Genomic DNA, 17,465 nt, shown 5'->3' with positions numbered 1-17,465 from the left:
AAGCCAGTGACTATTGGATTATGCATGGTTTTTAAATTATTTTATTGTGTTATTACTATTATTATTATTATTATTATTATTATTGTACCTCCACTATTCAAAGGCATTGTTGCTTATAAAATGTTTTTAAAACAACTTTATGGGTGGGGGATATTAACCTGAAACGGGACAGAAACTTGGAGGAGTTGGTATACCTACCTCACTTATTTAACTTGTAAAGATTGAACCCTGGTTTTGCACTAGTTACATGATAAGTCTTTTAAGTGCCCATTGTAACTGAATACATTAGACAGGAAAGAGACTTGGCCATTCAAATACAGCAGTTTTTGTGTTTTTTTTTTAGTTCCAAAGCAAGAGTAGTTTGTGGGGGTAGAACTATTAATATTAAAAATACAGTTGAGAACTGTAAAGTGTTTATATATACTAGAGGCTCAGTGCACGAAATTTGTGCAGGGTGGGGGGAGGGCCCTCAGCCCAGCTTGCACCCTCTCACAATCTGGGACCCCTTGGGGGTTGTCTGACTGCTGGTTTACACTCAATCCCACAGGAATTCCTGTGAGATTGGCAGTCCAACATCTCTCTCACAATCCAGGACTGCTGGCTCCTAACCACTTGCCTGCCTGACTGCCTGCCTGATTGTGCCCCTAACCACCTTGCCTGCCTGCCTGATTTCCCCTAACCACCTCTGCCTCAGCCCCCACTGCCAAGGCTTCATCTGGAATGATGTTCCGAAGGTCGTTTGGCTGTCCAGTCTAATTAGCATATTGCATTTTTATTATTATAGATTGAGTATCTAATGGCGTTTTCTTATGCTTTGAGAAAAAATAATACAAACATCACTGTTGTTATGTTCCTCATCATTTATTTTAAGGCCCATTCTAGACAAATATGCTTTAAAATATATGATGATGAACATAATAAAAGTGATGTTTGTATTATTTTTTTCTCAAAGCATAAGAAAACACCATTAGATACTCAATGAGTATTTGCTGAAGTAATGAATGACAAGTAGTTATAGAGCATTGAATGATGGTCATCACAGTCTCAGACAATGTTATTGTGGAAGGGAAGTTAGTACAGTTAACCACTCCTCAGTACTATTCTGGGAGGCTGGCCATGTCTTGGCCAATCTTTTTTAGTCAATGACTAAGTGTCAAAAGCAACCATATAATCTGTATCCAGTGGTATCCAGTAGTGAACAAAAATCGTGTTTTTCAAAAAAACTGCATGGAGTGAAAATATGTACCTCAAGAGCACTAAGACCCCCGCCTTGTATCAACTAACAAAGATATTTGACATTGTTGACTGAAAAAAAGCACTGCAGGAGCATTGACATGACCAGAAACATGTGTTTAGGGAGCGTAGTGGACTGAGATGTAGTGGGCACAGTCAGCATCACACTCCGTGACGGCTCATCCAGGAGCCCATCCAACCAAACAAAAGCACGCTTTGCTTTGACTATGTCTTTTGATTGGAGTATTCAATCCATTTATATTTAATGTTATTATTGATAGGTACTTATTTATTGACATTTTAATTTTTATGCCTATGTTTCTCTCTCTCTGTCTCTCTCTCTCTCTCTCTCTCTCTCTGTCTCTCTCTCTCTATTTTTTCTCATTACAGCAGTCCCTTTAGCATTTCTTGCACTGCTGGTTTGGTGGTGAAAACATTCTTTAGCCTTTTCTTTTTTTTCTTTTTTTTTTTTTTTTTTTTTTTTTTTTTTTTGGTCTGGGGAGCTCTTTATTTCACCATGTATTTTGAATGATAACTGCTGGATGTAGTAATCTTGGTTTCAGATCCTTTCTTTTCATTACCTTGAATACTTCCTTGCTGGATGTAGTAATCTTGGTTTTAGATCCTTCCTTTTCATTACCTTGAATACTTCATGCCATTCCCTTCTAGCCTCTAGTGTTTCTGATGAAAAATCAACTGACAGCTTTATGGAGCTCCTTTGTAGTTAACAATTTGCTTTTCTCTTGCTGCCTTTAAGATTCTCTTTTTGTCTCTTTTTTTTTTTTTTTAATTATGCTGTGTGTTGGCATGGGCAGGTTTGGGTTCTTGCTTGGGACTCTCTGTGCTTCCTGAAGTTGTATGACTTTTTCCTTCACAAAGCTAGGGAAGTTTTCTGCCATTATTATTTTAAACACTTTCTCTATCCCTTGCTCACTTTATTCACCTTCTGGCACTACTATTATGTGAATATTCTTGTGGTTCATGTTGTGCCACACTTCTTTAAGCTGTCCTCTTTTTTAATTTTTTTTTTTTTTTTTTTTTTTTTACTTTTTGGTTTTCTGATTGAATAATTTTTTCTACCCTGTCTTCTAATTCACTGATCTGATCCTCAACTTCCCCTAATCTGCTGTGTACCCCTTCCAATGTGTTCTTTATTAGTACAATGTCATTCTTCATTTCTGACTGACCTTTTTTATAGTTACTATATATTTCCTCATGCTGTTGGAGTATCCTTGTCATCATTATTCTTAACTCTGATAAGTTGCTTATCTACTTTTTATTTAGCTCTTCTGGAGAATTCTTTTATTCTTTCATTTGGGGTTTGTTTTTTTTGTCTTCCCATTTTGTGTGCCTGTTTAAGTTTGTGTCTATGTATTAGGTAGATCTACTATGATCCCAATCTCTAGTGTAGGGCAATGCCAGATGCTGTTTGTGGCTGGCCCTGAGTACCCTGCTTGGAGCTATCAGCAATCCATAGCTTGTGGCTCCCTTTGCTGGATCTGGGTGCCTTTGAAAATGACTAAGATGTGCTCAGAATCTGGCTTTCCAAGCCCCGGGCCCAGGAGGAGATCAGGCAAATACTCAAAGCCTCCAGAGATCTGCCTCTGCCAGCAGTTTGATTGATATTCAGTCTCGATTTGCCTCAGGCTATTGGCCACAGTATGGGGCAAGAGGTTTACCAATAGGGTGGGGCAATTGCTTTTCCCCAGGCAGAAACTGCATGGGTGGGGAAAATCCACCAGAGAAAGATGTCCTCTGCTTGTGAAGGAATAACTCACACAGGAAACTGGGGTGGCTGCCTTCCAAGCTCTAACCCCAGAGCCCTCAACCATTGATTCTGCTCACACAGCTTTAGCACACTCTTCCCTCTCTGTGCCAGAGCCCAAGGTGAGTAGCTGCACATAAATTTTTTTGTGTTTGCCCTTTAAGAAGGTGCCTGCAGTTCCATCCATCTCTCCTTGGCAGACAGCAACTCTGTTGATTTTCACAGCCAGATGTTATGTGGCACCTTTCTCAGTTCTGGTGTTCTCTGCTGGGGGATGGGGGTAGTGTGGATTTAGACCCCTGAGTTCTCAGTAGAAACCGCCCCGCCACACACACACACAGCTGAGATATCCCTATGGTACTTCAGCTGCTCTCTGTGTGAGCCTGACCAGCCCTTTCACGCCTCTGTACTTCCTACCAGTCATGGTGCAGTCTCCATTTTCCATCCTTATTTGTCAGGGTTCTCTCCAGCTACTCTTCATTTGATTATTCAGGATGATTTTTTGGTATTTTAGTTGTAATTCCAGTTTGGTCCTGGGAGTGTGTCAGTATTGCATGCCTATTCCAGTCACACTCAGGAATCTTGATGTTCCTTTAAGTTTATTTTTAAATTACAAACCATCCAGCTACAAACCATCCAGCTACAAATTAGCCAATTAATCCAATAAAAAGGAAATTATAATTGAAAAACAGCATCACTATTATTAATAATACCCCCGCCCATTGATTTGTACCTGGTCACATGATCATTCAGCTGCAGCCTGACCATTCACTTATTAAACTTTCTAGCTTTGCAATTGATATTGATCATGAAAAGATTGATTTAGCCACAGTGATTGGTACTGACAGAAAAGTAGCCAAAATGCCTGAATTTATCATGATTCAGGTTCTTTTGGCCTCTATGTTGGCATGAAAAATTAGTGTTTTTGAAATACCTTTATTTATTTATATAACCAATAATTTAGCAACCACACTTACGTTTTGAACTAACAATAATATTTTTAAGTATATTTTTATTGATTTCAGAGAGTAAGGGAGAGGGACAGAGAGATAGAAACATCAATGATAAGAGATAATTATTGATGGGCTGTCTCCTGCATGCCTCATTGAGGATCAAGCCTGCAACCTTGGCAGGTGTCCTGACCAGGATTCAAACCATTACCTCCTGATCCATAGGCTGACATTCAAAAACACTCAGCCATTCTGTCCAGGCAACAATAATATTTTAAAATGTGATACAAGACTAATTTTAGCCATCATTTTCCACTTTATTCTGCATTGCCTTCCTTTTTTTTTTTTTTTTTTTCTCTCACAGCTTCCAGTACACAGTGACAGTGTAATGATCAGTCTAGTCACTTAGGAAGATGCTCACATGAGCTTAAATTCCAGACTTTTACTGGGAACATATTGACATGAGAAGAGTTTCTTGCTGTGCATACACTTGGCATGTGCATAACCAAGAACTGGTGGTGTTTCCAGGAGTTACACTGAGGAAAAAGCTAATAATCAGAACTAACTTCCAGTTCCTAACCTGCACTAAATTATAGAAATATCTAATATTTTCTAGGTCCAAGTTTCCTCTTCTGCTAATATATATGTTAATTATAATTAATTATAGATATTTTACCTTACTGTTGGGCAATGTGCCTTCCAGCTCTAAAATTCTGGAGGGCATGAACAGAACTCATACAAGTGTTGCTTCATCTAGCCATCCACTGAAAGGGTCCTTCATACATCTCTTTATTTATGGAATTTATTTACATCTGGTGGAGGCTTAGTCTATCTTTGGACAAGTCTGCCTTCACAACCACAGTTCTATTGTCTGCATTTATACACAGGCATTCTAGATCCACATTTATCAAATTCAAATTTTAAATCTAATACCTATGAGTTGTGTAACCTTGAGAAAATGACATAACATTTAGTTTCTCCATCTGTTATCTAGTCATCTTTACCTGAAAAAAAGATCTTATGAGTTTTAAAATAGTTACACATGTGCTGTATTTATTAGGGTTCCTGGTACATGCTTTCTGTGTCAAATATTATCATTGTACTAATAGTAACTAATAATTTTATTAACCCTATTAGTATTTTGGACTACACTCTTTGATCAAAAGAGACACAACAACCACTTGATAGTACCCTGAGGATTCCTTATGAGGCATGGTCTCCCTTGAAGTCTCATCTTTGAATCTGTAGTTTCTCTTCTTTCTGATTCTGATGTTGGTAGTAAAAAACTATGGGTATCTCTTTCAGCTTTATTTTCTTCTTAGCTTCTCATTGGCTATTTATGATGGAGAGAAGGAAGGGGGTCAATGGAAATGGAAGGGAAACATGCAGAAAACATTTTCTTGTAGTTGAAATCAGTAGATGTATTCTAAATTATAATGGAGTAAAATCTCCAACTGGTTAATGGGATGGGACTAAATTTTTCTCAAAAATCCTATCTTTTCAGTCTGTAGTCCTCGAATCTCAGCATGCACTGAGCAGGGCCTTGCACGGTGCCAGGCAAGCCTTTCCTAGCAGGTGTTTTTACTGGTATTTCTATAAACCATGTACCTGGCTTCAGGGCCTGCTGACCTAGTGTAAAGGTTTGCACTTACTGTCCTGGTGTGATTGCCAATGGTGTCCGAGTTGGATGATCCATGTGCTCATGGTTGCTCTAGTTAAAGGCCGACCTTGGAACAATACCTTCCCACTCAGCCAAAACCTCCTAGGAAGGACCATCAGTGTTTTGTTATATTTCTCTGTGGTAGTTGAATTTTTAAATATTTATTCACATTTATTTTTCTCCCCAGAACTTTTGAGCCAATGTCATTTCCCTATCTCATTCCAGTGCTGTCTGACTACTTTGCTGACATTTTTTCCTCATTATATTATACAACAGGAAACAGCATCGACATTGTAAATATGTACATATTTTTAAATATACCCACACATATTGGGAATATTTGGCCCTGGTTTGAAAAATTTTTCAATTCTTGCAACAGTCTTAAAATAGTCTTGCAAATAGTTCCCCTTGGAGACTAATGATCTGGATTTGAAACTGTCATATTACAATTTTAATATTTTCATCATAAATGTATATCTAGGAATTTTAAGAGTTAGAATATTTTCTTATTTTATATAAATGAATTTTTTTGCTAATTAATGGATATGAAAATTAATTTGTATTTAAGATTTGAATCACATTTTAAGATGAATTTTGTTAATCATACGGGAACCAATTTCTTTTGTTTTCATGATATTGACATAGAAAATAATAGAAACGGGCTGTTTTTGTCTGAGAAATGACAGAACTCCATGATCATTAAAACAGAAGACACTGTGGAGGCAGAATGAAATGTCAAAAGTTTTATTAATATAGGATATAAATTTTATAATTTATTTTAATATTTAAAAATAACTGGAGAGTAATGTTATAAAAGAAGACTGATGATATGCCACTGCAAGAGATCATAAAATTTTAACAATGCTGAAAATTTTTAAAAATTAAAACTAGTGCTAAGAATGAAAATGTAAACTAGGTTTGACTTTATAGCCAATGACTGTTGAACACTTGTAAACTTGGTTTCAGGGGAAAGATTACTCTTTCTTCCTGCCTTCTAGTTTGAAATGATCACCATTTAGCTATGGGATGATCAAACTATCTAATAAAAGAGTAATATGCAAATTGACCATCACTCCAACACACAAGATGGCCGCCCCCATGTGGTCAAAGATGGCTGCCCCCATGTGGATACAAGATGGCCGCCACAAGATGGCCGGCAGGAGAGGGCAGTTGTGGGCGATTAGGCCAGGAGGGGAGGGCATTTGGGAGGGACCAGGCCTGCAAGGGAGGGCAGTTAGGGGCAACCAGGCTAGCAAGGGAGGGCATTTAGGGGTTACCGGCCAGCAGGGGAGGGCAGTTGGGAGCAATCAGGCCTGCAGGGGAGAGCAGTTAGGGGCGACAAGGACTACAGGGAAGGGAAGTTGGGGTGACTAGGCTGGTGGGGTGGGTAGTTAGGGGCGACCAGGCTGGCAAGGGAAGGCAATTAGGGGCAATCGGGCCAGCAGGGGAGCAGTTAGGTGTCAATCAGGCTGGTGGGATCAGGCCTAAATGGTCAGTCGGACATCCCTTGAGGGGTCCCAGATTGGAGAGGGTGCAGGCTGGGCTGAGGGACACCCCCCGCATCCCCCCCCCCCCCCCGGTGCATGAATTTCATGCACTGGGCCTCTAGTTCTTTTATAAGATGCCTTAAAAATTGGCAGCTTTCATAGAAATATTAGAACCAGTCATGGGGTATACAGTCTAAAACACAGCTGTCTCAGCTCTCATGGTGACAGGGAATTTCTGGATTCTACTTTCTAATCGATGACTAGTGTGCATTTAAGATTTGGGCACCAGCTGAAGCTAGTGTAATGAACAATGAGAAATTGACATACAGAAAGCACATCAATGACTGTGTTAGGTTAGCAATAGTTATAGGATTAGCATTATACAGATACAATAATCTCTACCTAGTTACTCATTGAAGCTAGACAAGACACAAAATGACAGGAGAAGGAAGAGTCTATTTTTAAACCTAAAATATATATAGCCCAGGAGAACATCCTGTCAAATCTAAGATGACAGATAATTTCTCTTCTGCCCAGTGCATGGGGTAATGAGTTTAAGTCTGACTGAACTGGGACCACATCCCAAAATAGTTATCAAGTCCATAGCAAAAAATAGGGGTGGCACTAATGTATGATGCCTGCTATGTAAGGGAGAATTGGCCCTGCAATGTTGTACTATCAAGCTACTAAAACACTCCCTTATTTTTAAAGTAGTAATTTTATAGGGATATATCCTGTAGATTTATGGATTGCTCAATCAGGGAGAATAATTATTAAAAGAAATACCAGATAATAATCCAAAATATTTGTTTGCATGTATGAGTTAGATTTATTTTTGGTTATTTCTTCCTATTTGAAACTACTAGAATCTCTTATGTCTACCACGAAAGGGCACTCTCAATTTGGAAGTCTTTTCACTCCACATTTGTAAAGGGATGCTTTTTACATGTAGTATTCTGTGTATTTATAAGAAACTTTTTTTTCCAATTTTTATTTATTTTTTTAATAAAAATTGTACATATTTAAGATGCACAATATGATGTTTTGGCATACATATACGTAATGAAATGATAACTACAGCCAAGCTTATTAACATATCTGTCTCAGAGTTACCTTGTATGTGAGCACCTGAGGTCTGTGATCATCAATGTTCTGGTATCTGACCCATTATTATCAACTATAGGAGCCACGTTACACACTGGATCACTAGAACCTATTTAGTAGAATCTTAACAACAATTAGCTTTTGTGCCAGCCATCTCTAGGTATGTAATGTTAGGAAACCTCTTGAAAGGGAAATTACATAAATCTCCATAAGGACAAAATTACTATTAATTTTCTTGTTTGGAAAAGTAATACGTACACATTATGGGTGAGCTACAATAAAAAGAAAGTTTTCACAATACAAATCATTCTAGAGGAGTTTTGTCTGGTGTTCACCCAGTCCTGGGTCCCAACTTGGCACCTGGCTGAGCCCTTCTCCAGAAAGGACAGAAGACATGTTCCCCTTCTAGATCCATTTGGATCTGGTTCTTCCTTCATCATGCCAGCTCTGTCTCACCCTGGTCCTTCTAGGGTCCCATGTTGACCTGTATCCATTCGCCTTGGAACGACTGTCTCCTTATATCAGACCTGACAGGCTATCCATGGAGATCTCAGTGTCTCCAGCTGTGATTGCTGAGCATTTAGAAACTCAGGCTTAGCAGGCTTTCCAGTTGCACTTATTTAGCAATAGTTTATGATTTCTATTTGCTTATTGAAGACAGAGCCATGAAAACACTAGAGGTTAGGAAGATGCTGGCTGGAAACCCACACATGCATTTTCATAGCGTGTGCCCAGCTGTTTGGGAATGGAATTGTGTCTTGCCTTCACCACTGTGTAAGGGCTAAATCAATGTCATTTATTGCAGAGAAAATTCTTAAAGGATCTTCATCCATTATGAAAAAAAACAAAAAAACAAAAAAGACATTAAAATCCAATCTATTCTGTTTTTACTTGTGGTATTAATTATGAGCATCTCTTTTTGTTGCAACATGTGCCTTTGTCATTTATATGGCACCTCTACTTGCGTAAAATATCACCTCTGTGTTTAATATGTTAACCATAATTAACCCCTGGGAGCAAAATTGGTCATTAGCGATCAGATCAGCATAAATCAGCTGCCACTTTTCTTACCATATGCTTAATAATTACAGCCACGGATAGCTGGGTGTTAGGTGACACGTTAGTTCCACGGCCATCACTTTGTGGAAGGTGAGGCTGGGTGGTATATTTTGAGTCCACCAAACCCTGTGTAGAATCTGAGATTGGGCCTACTTTCCAGCTACCGCTGGACCTGCCATGCTCTGCTGTGCGGGCAGAAGACAGGAGGCTCCGGGGCAGGCGATGACCAGCAGCAGCGAGCAGAGCAGAGCAGGCGGCCTGAGCTGTCCTCGGTGTCCCTTGCTCTCCAGCTCCGAAGGGGCACACGCACGTGGGCCCTGCAGATGCCATGCACAGTGTCACCACGTGTACAGTGTCCGTGTCCCTCCTGAGGAAACCCCAACTTTATGAGGGGCCTCCGGGAAAACCTGCCCCAACTCTGTCCCAGAGGAAGGTGGCATTTTACTATGTGGCTGGGAAGCTCATGTGCCCATTGCCCTGGCCGCAGAGCCCAGCCCCATCTGCAAGGCTGTCTGATGCCTGGGGAATGGTGTGAAAGCCTCACCTACCCCGCTCACTTCCATTTCAAACTTTACACCGTAAACAAAGATAACCGACGTGTGAACAGGGTATGAATGTTTAGTGCGCAAGAAATTGAAGTCACACTTAACACTTCAGAGAAAAAATCACGAGATTTTAAATGTTTTTGGCAGACCTGGAATGTGAAGAAAGGCGGGAGAAAAGGAAGCGTGTACTTGAGCTTGTGGAGAGACGTGCCTTTGGGAGTAAGTCGCCGCCCCATCCTGGGGAGGTGCCAGGGTCCCTGGGAGGGAGTGGCTCCTGCCTCCTCCTCTTTCCCTTGTCCTCAGACCTCCCGCTGCCCGAGCCCCCAGAGAGGTGAGGCTGGGAGCTATCCTAGCAGGAGGGGAAAGGAGCGGGTGGGGAAATTACTGCAGTGGAAGGCGTGTCTGGGTTTATTTATCCTAAGGTTTCCAAAGTCTTTTTGCCTTTACTTCCACGGGAGAGTAAAATAAAGTAGGCATGTTCATCAGTAAAGGGTTAAATTAAACTAATGCAGTTGTGCTGGGATTCCCATGTTATTCATTGAAGGGAAGTCTAGTGTTTTCAAAATGAGGCATATTGTCGATAAGTGTATTAAAAAGCAAACTGTGGGGGCGGGGCACCTGTGGCCAGCCAGCTAGATTAGCATTTGGAGGGTTTCAGACATGGGCCTCAGGAATTGCTCTAACCCAGTGGTCAGCAAACTCATTAGTCAACAGAGCCAAATATCAACAGTACGACGACTGAAATTTCTTTTGAGAGCCGAAAACCGACTTCTGCGCATGGGCCACGAAGTTTCAATCGCACTGTACGTGCGCGCCCGAACATGGTGTTTTGTAGAAGAGCCACACGCAAGGGACCAAAGAGCCGCTTGTGACTCGCGAGCCGCGGTTTGCCAACCACTGCTTTAAGTGTTGACCAATTGTCATGAGCAGACGGGGGGAAAAGCCACAAAACGTGACTTAAAGATACTATTAAGGACGGTGTTTATTTGTTAAGAGTTTGTGGCTTAGAACCAAATGGATCAGGAGAAAATATTGCTGGTTCGATGATTATATGTGTTCACGGATTTATAATACATATTTGGAAAAGAAATAAACACATTCTCAAAACTGATTCTAGATACTTTGTGTTTTAAATAGAAAACAACAACAACCCAGTATTGTTTTGTAAGACCAGATTGCCCAATCCTCAGTTTCTAACTCCCCCGAGCTTCCCACGCCACCTGTCACCCACAGAGGGACATCTGTTCCCGGGTGGGGCAGCCAGGCAGGCTGTGGCCTCCAGCTTGTGGCTCAGAGTATTAGAAACACTCTCCCTCACTCTAATCCTTGTTTTTGTTTGATTTTGCTCAGAATAAGCTCTGGTTAATTTCCCTTTGGGTTTAAATTAGAACTTGCCTTCCCACACTTTGCGTTGGCTGCTATTGTTTTGCACTTTAAAATGTATAATTACATTAAAAAAGCATGTCTGTATATTCATATGTCTTGTAAAAATTGAGCCAACTGAAATCTTTTTTAGCAACTGAACTGTGTTTCAAAATAGCAATATTAAGACCATGGTTGAAACACAGTATTAGTTTAATGACACTAATATAAAAAGTGTTCTTTTAATGTAGTTTTACCTAATGTTCACAGGACAATTATAATAACTTTGGATATTGATAACTCAAGGTGTGATCTAAAATAATAATCATTTGTAAAATATCATTTTAACTAAGATCTTAGTATGTGTTACTATAATGTCTGTGCATTTATGACCTGGGCAAATATATTCAACTTTGATAACTTGTGAACAGGTTGGTCAATTTCAGAAAATTGCTGAATCTTTTATACCTTTAATGTATATTATTCTAAACTAGAGGCCCAGGACTGCTGGCTCCCAACTGCTTCCATGCCTGCATTCCTGACTGCCCCTAACCGCTTCTGCCTGCCAGCCTGATCACCCCCTAACCACTCCCCTGCCAGCCTGATTGATGCCTAACTGCTCCCCTGCCAGCCTGTTTGCCCCTAACTGCCCTCCCCGCAAGCCTGGTCACCCCTAACTTCCCTCCCCTGCATGCCTGGTCTCCCCCAACTGCTCTCCCCTGCAGGCCTGGGTCCCCCCCAACTGCCCTTCCCTGCAGACCCAGTCACCCCCAACTTTCCTCCTCTGCCGGCCGGGTCACCCCTAACTGCCCTCCCCAGCAGGCTTGATTGCCCCCAACTGCCCTCCCTTGCAGGCCTGGTTCCTCCCAACTGCCTTCCCCTGCTGGCCATCTTGTGGTGCCCATCTTGTGTCCACATGGGGGCAGGATCTTTGACCACATGGGGGCAGCCATCTTGTGTGTTGGAGTGATGATCAATCTGCATATTACTTTTTTATTAGATAGGCTAGAGGCCTGGTGCATGGGTGGAGGCCAGCTGGTTTGCCCTGAAGGGTGTCCCAGATCAGGGTGGGGGTTTCCTTGGGGTGTGGGGTGGCCTGGGCGAGGGGCTTGTGGTGGTTTGCAGGCCAGCCACACCCCCCGGTGACCCAAGGAGAGGCCCTGGTATCTGGGGTTTATTTATCTTCTACAATTGAAACTTTGTAGCCTGGAGTGGAGCCACGCCTTCTGCTCACTCCATGGAGGCAGCCATTTCTGTTGGGATTTATGTATCTTCTATAATTGAAACTTTGTAGCATTGAGTGGAGGCCTGGGCCGGCAAGGGCAGGAGAAAAGCTTGGCTTCCTCCATTGCCAGGGAAACCCAATCCTTCCTCCTGCTTTCTGTGGCTGCAGCCATCTTGGTTGTGTTTATTTGCATATTCCCTCCTGATTGGCTGGTGGGCGTGGCTGGTGGGTGTAGCAGAGGTACGGTCAATTTGCATATTTGCTCTTTTATTAGATAGGATACTAAGCTTCAACATGGTTAAACTTAGACCTAATCTTAATCTATAATTTATCTATGTTGCTACAGTACTCCATTAATGAACTGATTATTTCATTTCTAGTGGCTGGTCAGGAGCATATGTATGAATTCTTAGCTACAGGGTGGAAATGAGATTGCTCATTTTATTTGCTTATTATTTCCACATATTAAACAAGCTCCTCTGAAATCCTTTGAGAGCACATGTGCAAACTGATTCACCATAAATGACTTAGACTCTACCAAGTTAATTTAACACCTTCTGCTCTAGTAGAGAGACTGTGCCAAAGACAAAAAGCCCGACTGCAGCTAGACACAGAGGACCCAGCTGCATCAGGCTAAGCCAGACTTGTCTGAAAGGCTTACCCCAGTGATGGCTCCAGTCACCCGCCTAGAGCAACGTTGTAGGTAGTTCTCATTGCTACCTACTAGCCATGCCTCACACTTCTGAGCTCCTCCATGAACTAGGAGCTAACATCTTGCCCTATGAGAAATATTTGTATAGTCATAAGCATTGTCCATTGAGTAAGCTTGACTGGCACAAGCAATATTCAGTGCTAATAGTGAGCGAGCCTTCCTTCCTTCCTTCCTTCCTTCCTTCCTTCCTTCGCTCTCTCCATATCTCTCTGTCTCTTTTCTTTCCTTCATTTTTCTTTGTAAACAAATGAAAGAACCATACATTCATTTAAAAATACTTATTAGGCATTTCCCATGTTCCATGGTCCATGCTGGGCACTACAGTTACACCCATGAATACAACATGGCACTTCCTGTGTACAGGATGATGGGGAAGAAAGGTGAGTTAAGCAATAAAAATACATTCATTTATACCACCCTTCAAGTGACTATGCTCTACCAGATAAGAAATTGGGCTAGTACAATTGCAAATGTAATTGTACTAGCTGAATTTAAGAAAGAAACCATTGGTGCTGTTCTTGTGTTGATGGTGGACTTCATCATTCAACAGGGCACTGAGGCAAAAGTGTAAAGACTGAACATCTAAGGTGACTTAGAGGTAACACAACTCCTGCCTAATAGCAGAGCTTCAGTAAATGGCAGGAGGACAGGAGATGACAGCGTCTGGATTTGACCAGAACTGTGTTCCACTGCACGGCAACCTTCTCCACTGAACAAATCCTCAAACTATCTTCCTGTTGCATGGAAGAAAGACCAGAAGCTTACTTTCCAAAACCCAATATTCAGCCTTCTGCTCGGCTGGCTAGTCAGCTAGTACAAACTAATCCTTGCCCTGGCCGTGCGGCTCAGTTGGTTGAACATCATCCTGTGCACCAAAGTGTCATCAGTTTGATTCTTGGTTGGGGCACATGCCCAGATTGTTGGTTCCATCCCAGTTGGGGTACTTGCAGGAGGCAACCAATCAATGTTTCTCTCTCACATCAATGTTTCTATCACTCTCTCTCCCTCTTCCTTCATCTAAAATCAATAAAATTTTTTTTAAAAAATTATCAAAATAACCCTCAAAAGCACCTCTAAAAACCTTCTTTCTACTTTCTATTGAAAAATAACTGATAAATCTAAGTTGGAGTTGTGACTAAAAACTTGGAGTGCAATTTATACTTTAAGTTAATGAAAGGTATATGAAATATTATAAAACTAAAACACTATCTTCACCAGATGTGGGAAAGCAGAGGCAGTCTCTGGGCAATGGAGATATTTAGCCTAAACCATTCTTACTGCCATGTTTTCCTTTTCCTTTAGCAAAAGAGGATATTTCCTTATTGAGTTAGGTAGATACATTTTCTTAACTTTCATGTTAACTTTATCTTCTTAGATAGAGCTGTGCTTCTAAAACCTTGACAGGTTTTGGAGAACAAAATCATCTTCCTTTTATTCATTCCTTCAACTTTTAGGAGGCATTTCCACAAGGAGGATATTTAATAAAAATATATCATTCTGAATGGAAAAACCTATGAAGTTGAGTGCAGCAAAGGCAGGAGGAACCAGCTGCTGCAGACTCCTTGCTAATCCGTGTGCTGTCACTTGCTTCCACGTCTGCAGTGAGATCTGTGCTCATTGCACTCACAAGGCAAACATTGCAGCATCTGGGCGCTCAACCGCAGCTCGCCTGCTCTCATTAAAACCAAACCACCTTGTGAAAAAGATTCGCTTAAATGACTTCTTTTCCTAGTGCAGGTGCTTAAATTTGTCAAGCTGTCTTTTTAGTTTGGTTGATTATTTCAGCTCTTGCAAATTTATTTATAACAATATGTACAGTCATTAACAGCGTGAAGTGACATATTTATTGTTTTTTTTTTTTCCCAAAGTGGAAAAAAACTGTACTTATTAAGTGAGGTGATGGAACTTCTCTATTGCATCGACCTTTTTACTCTAACATTTTATAATAGTTGCATAACGATTTTCCTTCCTGATCTTCAAGTTAACCACCCAACCAATTTTCTTAAGGGAGAGAAAAAAGTTATCAGTAAAACCATACATATACCAACTCTGTATGAGCTAAATATCTTTTCCAATTAAAAAGCAATACCTGCCTGGCCAGTGTTGTTCAGTGGTTGAGTGTCGACCTATGAACCAGGAGGTCATGGTTCAATTCCCGGTCAGGGCAAATCCCTGGGTTGTGGGCTCGATCCCTAGTAGGGGATGTGCAGGAGGCAGCTGATAGATGATTCTCTCTCATCATTATGTTTCTATCTCTTTTTCCTTTCCTTCCACTCTGAAATAAATAAAATATATATTTAAAAAACAAACAAAAAACACAATACCTTTTACATTTCTTCAAATGAAAAAAAGTGTTAGGAATAAGTTCCACTAAAAAGGAAAATTGAGAAAGTATGACTTAGTTAAGGTATTTGTCACCCCAAGAATTCTTACCTAGTATCAAAAACCAATAAAATGATGACAAAGTATATTTTATATTAGGCTAAATATTAACAAACTAATAGTACAGGTCTTCTCAGTTAAAAATGTTAGTGGCAGTGTTAGACCTTGGTTCTTAAGTTCAGCAAAGAAATAATTCAGAGCCAAGAACTCTAGAGCCAGAAGTTTATTTAGTCCTTCAGAAAGAAGGTCAGAGGCAGAGGAGGTGAGCCAGCTGGGCTGCATGGACTCAGGAAACAAGTTATAGACACAAAGGAAGGTCCCATGGAGCTTAAGGAATGGAAGGAAAGGATACACACCTAAGGAAAGAAAGTGGGGAAAGGCAAGGGCAGAGAGAGAGAGAAAGAGAGAGAGAGAGAGGTTGAGAGAGAGAGAGATTGAGAGAGAGAGAGAGAGAGAGAGAGAGAGAGAGAGAGGCCTAGGTCCTTTGTCTTAAGGGTGTTTATCTGTTTTCTAAAGGCAGGGATTTAGGGAGGTGTCATGTCAGGGGATTATCTCAATAGAATATTCATCAGCATTCCAGGTGTGTCCTTTGATATGCTGATATGAATCCTACAACCTCATAAAGGACTCAATATTTTGGGGCCAAAAATAAAATAATTTTCAACACAAAGGAGTTGTTTCTTTACTCTCTTTTGTTGAGTGCAATATCCGATTCTTTTTATTTATTTATTATTATTATTTAAAAAGAAAAAAAAGAAAAAATTCCTTTCATAGGCAATGGAAGATAAACTCTTTTGCCTTTTTCTGTCTTATGGGTACCGTTACCCATAATAGAATAAGAGCCCATAAAATGCCACAAAGTATACTGTGCAAATATACCTTACATTATGTATTACATATCATATATGTATGTTCTATATTCTATGTTCTGAGCTATATGTTATCTTTTATACATTATATTTAACTGTATATTCAACATCTTATCTATGCCCTCTGTAGGACAAAAGCAGCAAAACCATGTGTGCCCTACACTAGCATTGGTGCTTTTGTTTTTAGTTGCTTAATATCTCACAAGGCCAAGTCTTCCCCTGATGGTAAGGATGAGAGCACCTAGCTTAGGGAATTTCCACGAGGGCTGAATAACATAACACGTGCATCGCTCCTAGCATATAGAAGGCATTGAGAGTATTCCTCCTATTACCTAACTGTGGAACCAAATTAGGTCTTGTGTGATATTTCAGGGTAAGGAGAGAATATAGTGAAATTCCACTGAGAAGATGCTGTGCTGTCAGCTAGAACTGAGACCAGTCTCCTGTATTTGACATCAGAGGTAATGGGCTGCATTTGATTAATTGTTTATTGTGCGCTGTTTTCCAGAGTATTTTTATTTCCCACATGAAAGTCTAAACTTACATGTTCAGCTTTCAGCCATAGCTTGCAATTTTAAAGGGTCTTCAAAATGTGGGTCCTTTTTCCTCCAAGAGACCACATCCAAAGTGAACTATTTCAGCTTCAAATTACCTATTATGAGTGAATAATGCATTCTTTTGAGTGAATGATGACCATCATAGAATACAGTTTTTCAGTAAGAATGTTTGCTTTAAACAGAATGTAGGCATTGCTATCAACTTGCATGTGTACCTACAATTTTTTTTTTTTTGTAACTAATCTGTGTTCTTTTGTTAACATCTGAATCTCATTAGGGCTCAATGCCCAATTTTTGCTTTATAAATGGGTTCCAATGAAGAAATAATTTGTTTCATTATCAGACAAAATGGTATCATTTAACAGTCTAGATTAGAGTCTAATGAATTCAATTGCATATCTTAAGAGAACATAAATCTCATCACATACTAACATAGAACTCCGCAACTTGAACTCCACAGGTATCTTAAACCCTCACCTTCCTTTTCTAAGACTTTATAGAATGCATGGGGCATTGATGTATTATTTGCAATGTTCATTTTATTTTGACATAGAC

This window comes from Plecotus auritus, assembly GCF_963455305.1.
Source record: "Plecotus auritus genome assembly, chromosome: 11".
Classification (NCBI taxonomy): Eukaryota; Metazoa; Chordata; class Mammalia; order Chiroptera; family Vespertilionidae; genus Plecotus; species Plecotus auritus.
The sequence above is the reverse complement of the archived record's forward strand: the minus strand, read 5'-3'. Positions refer to the sequence as shown.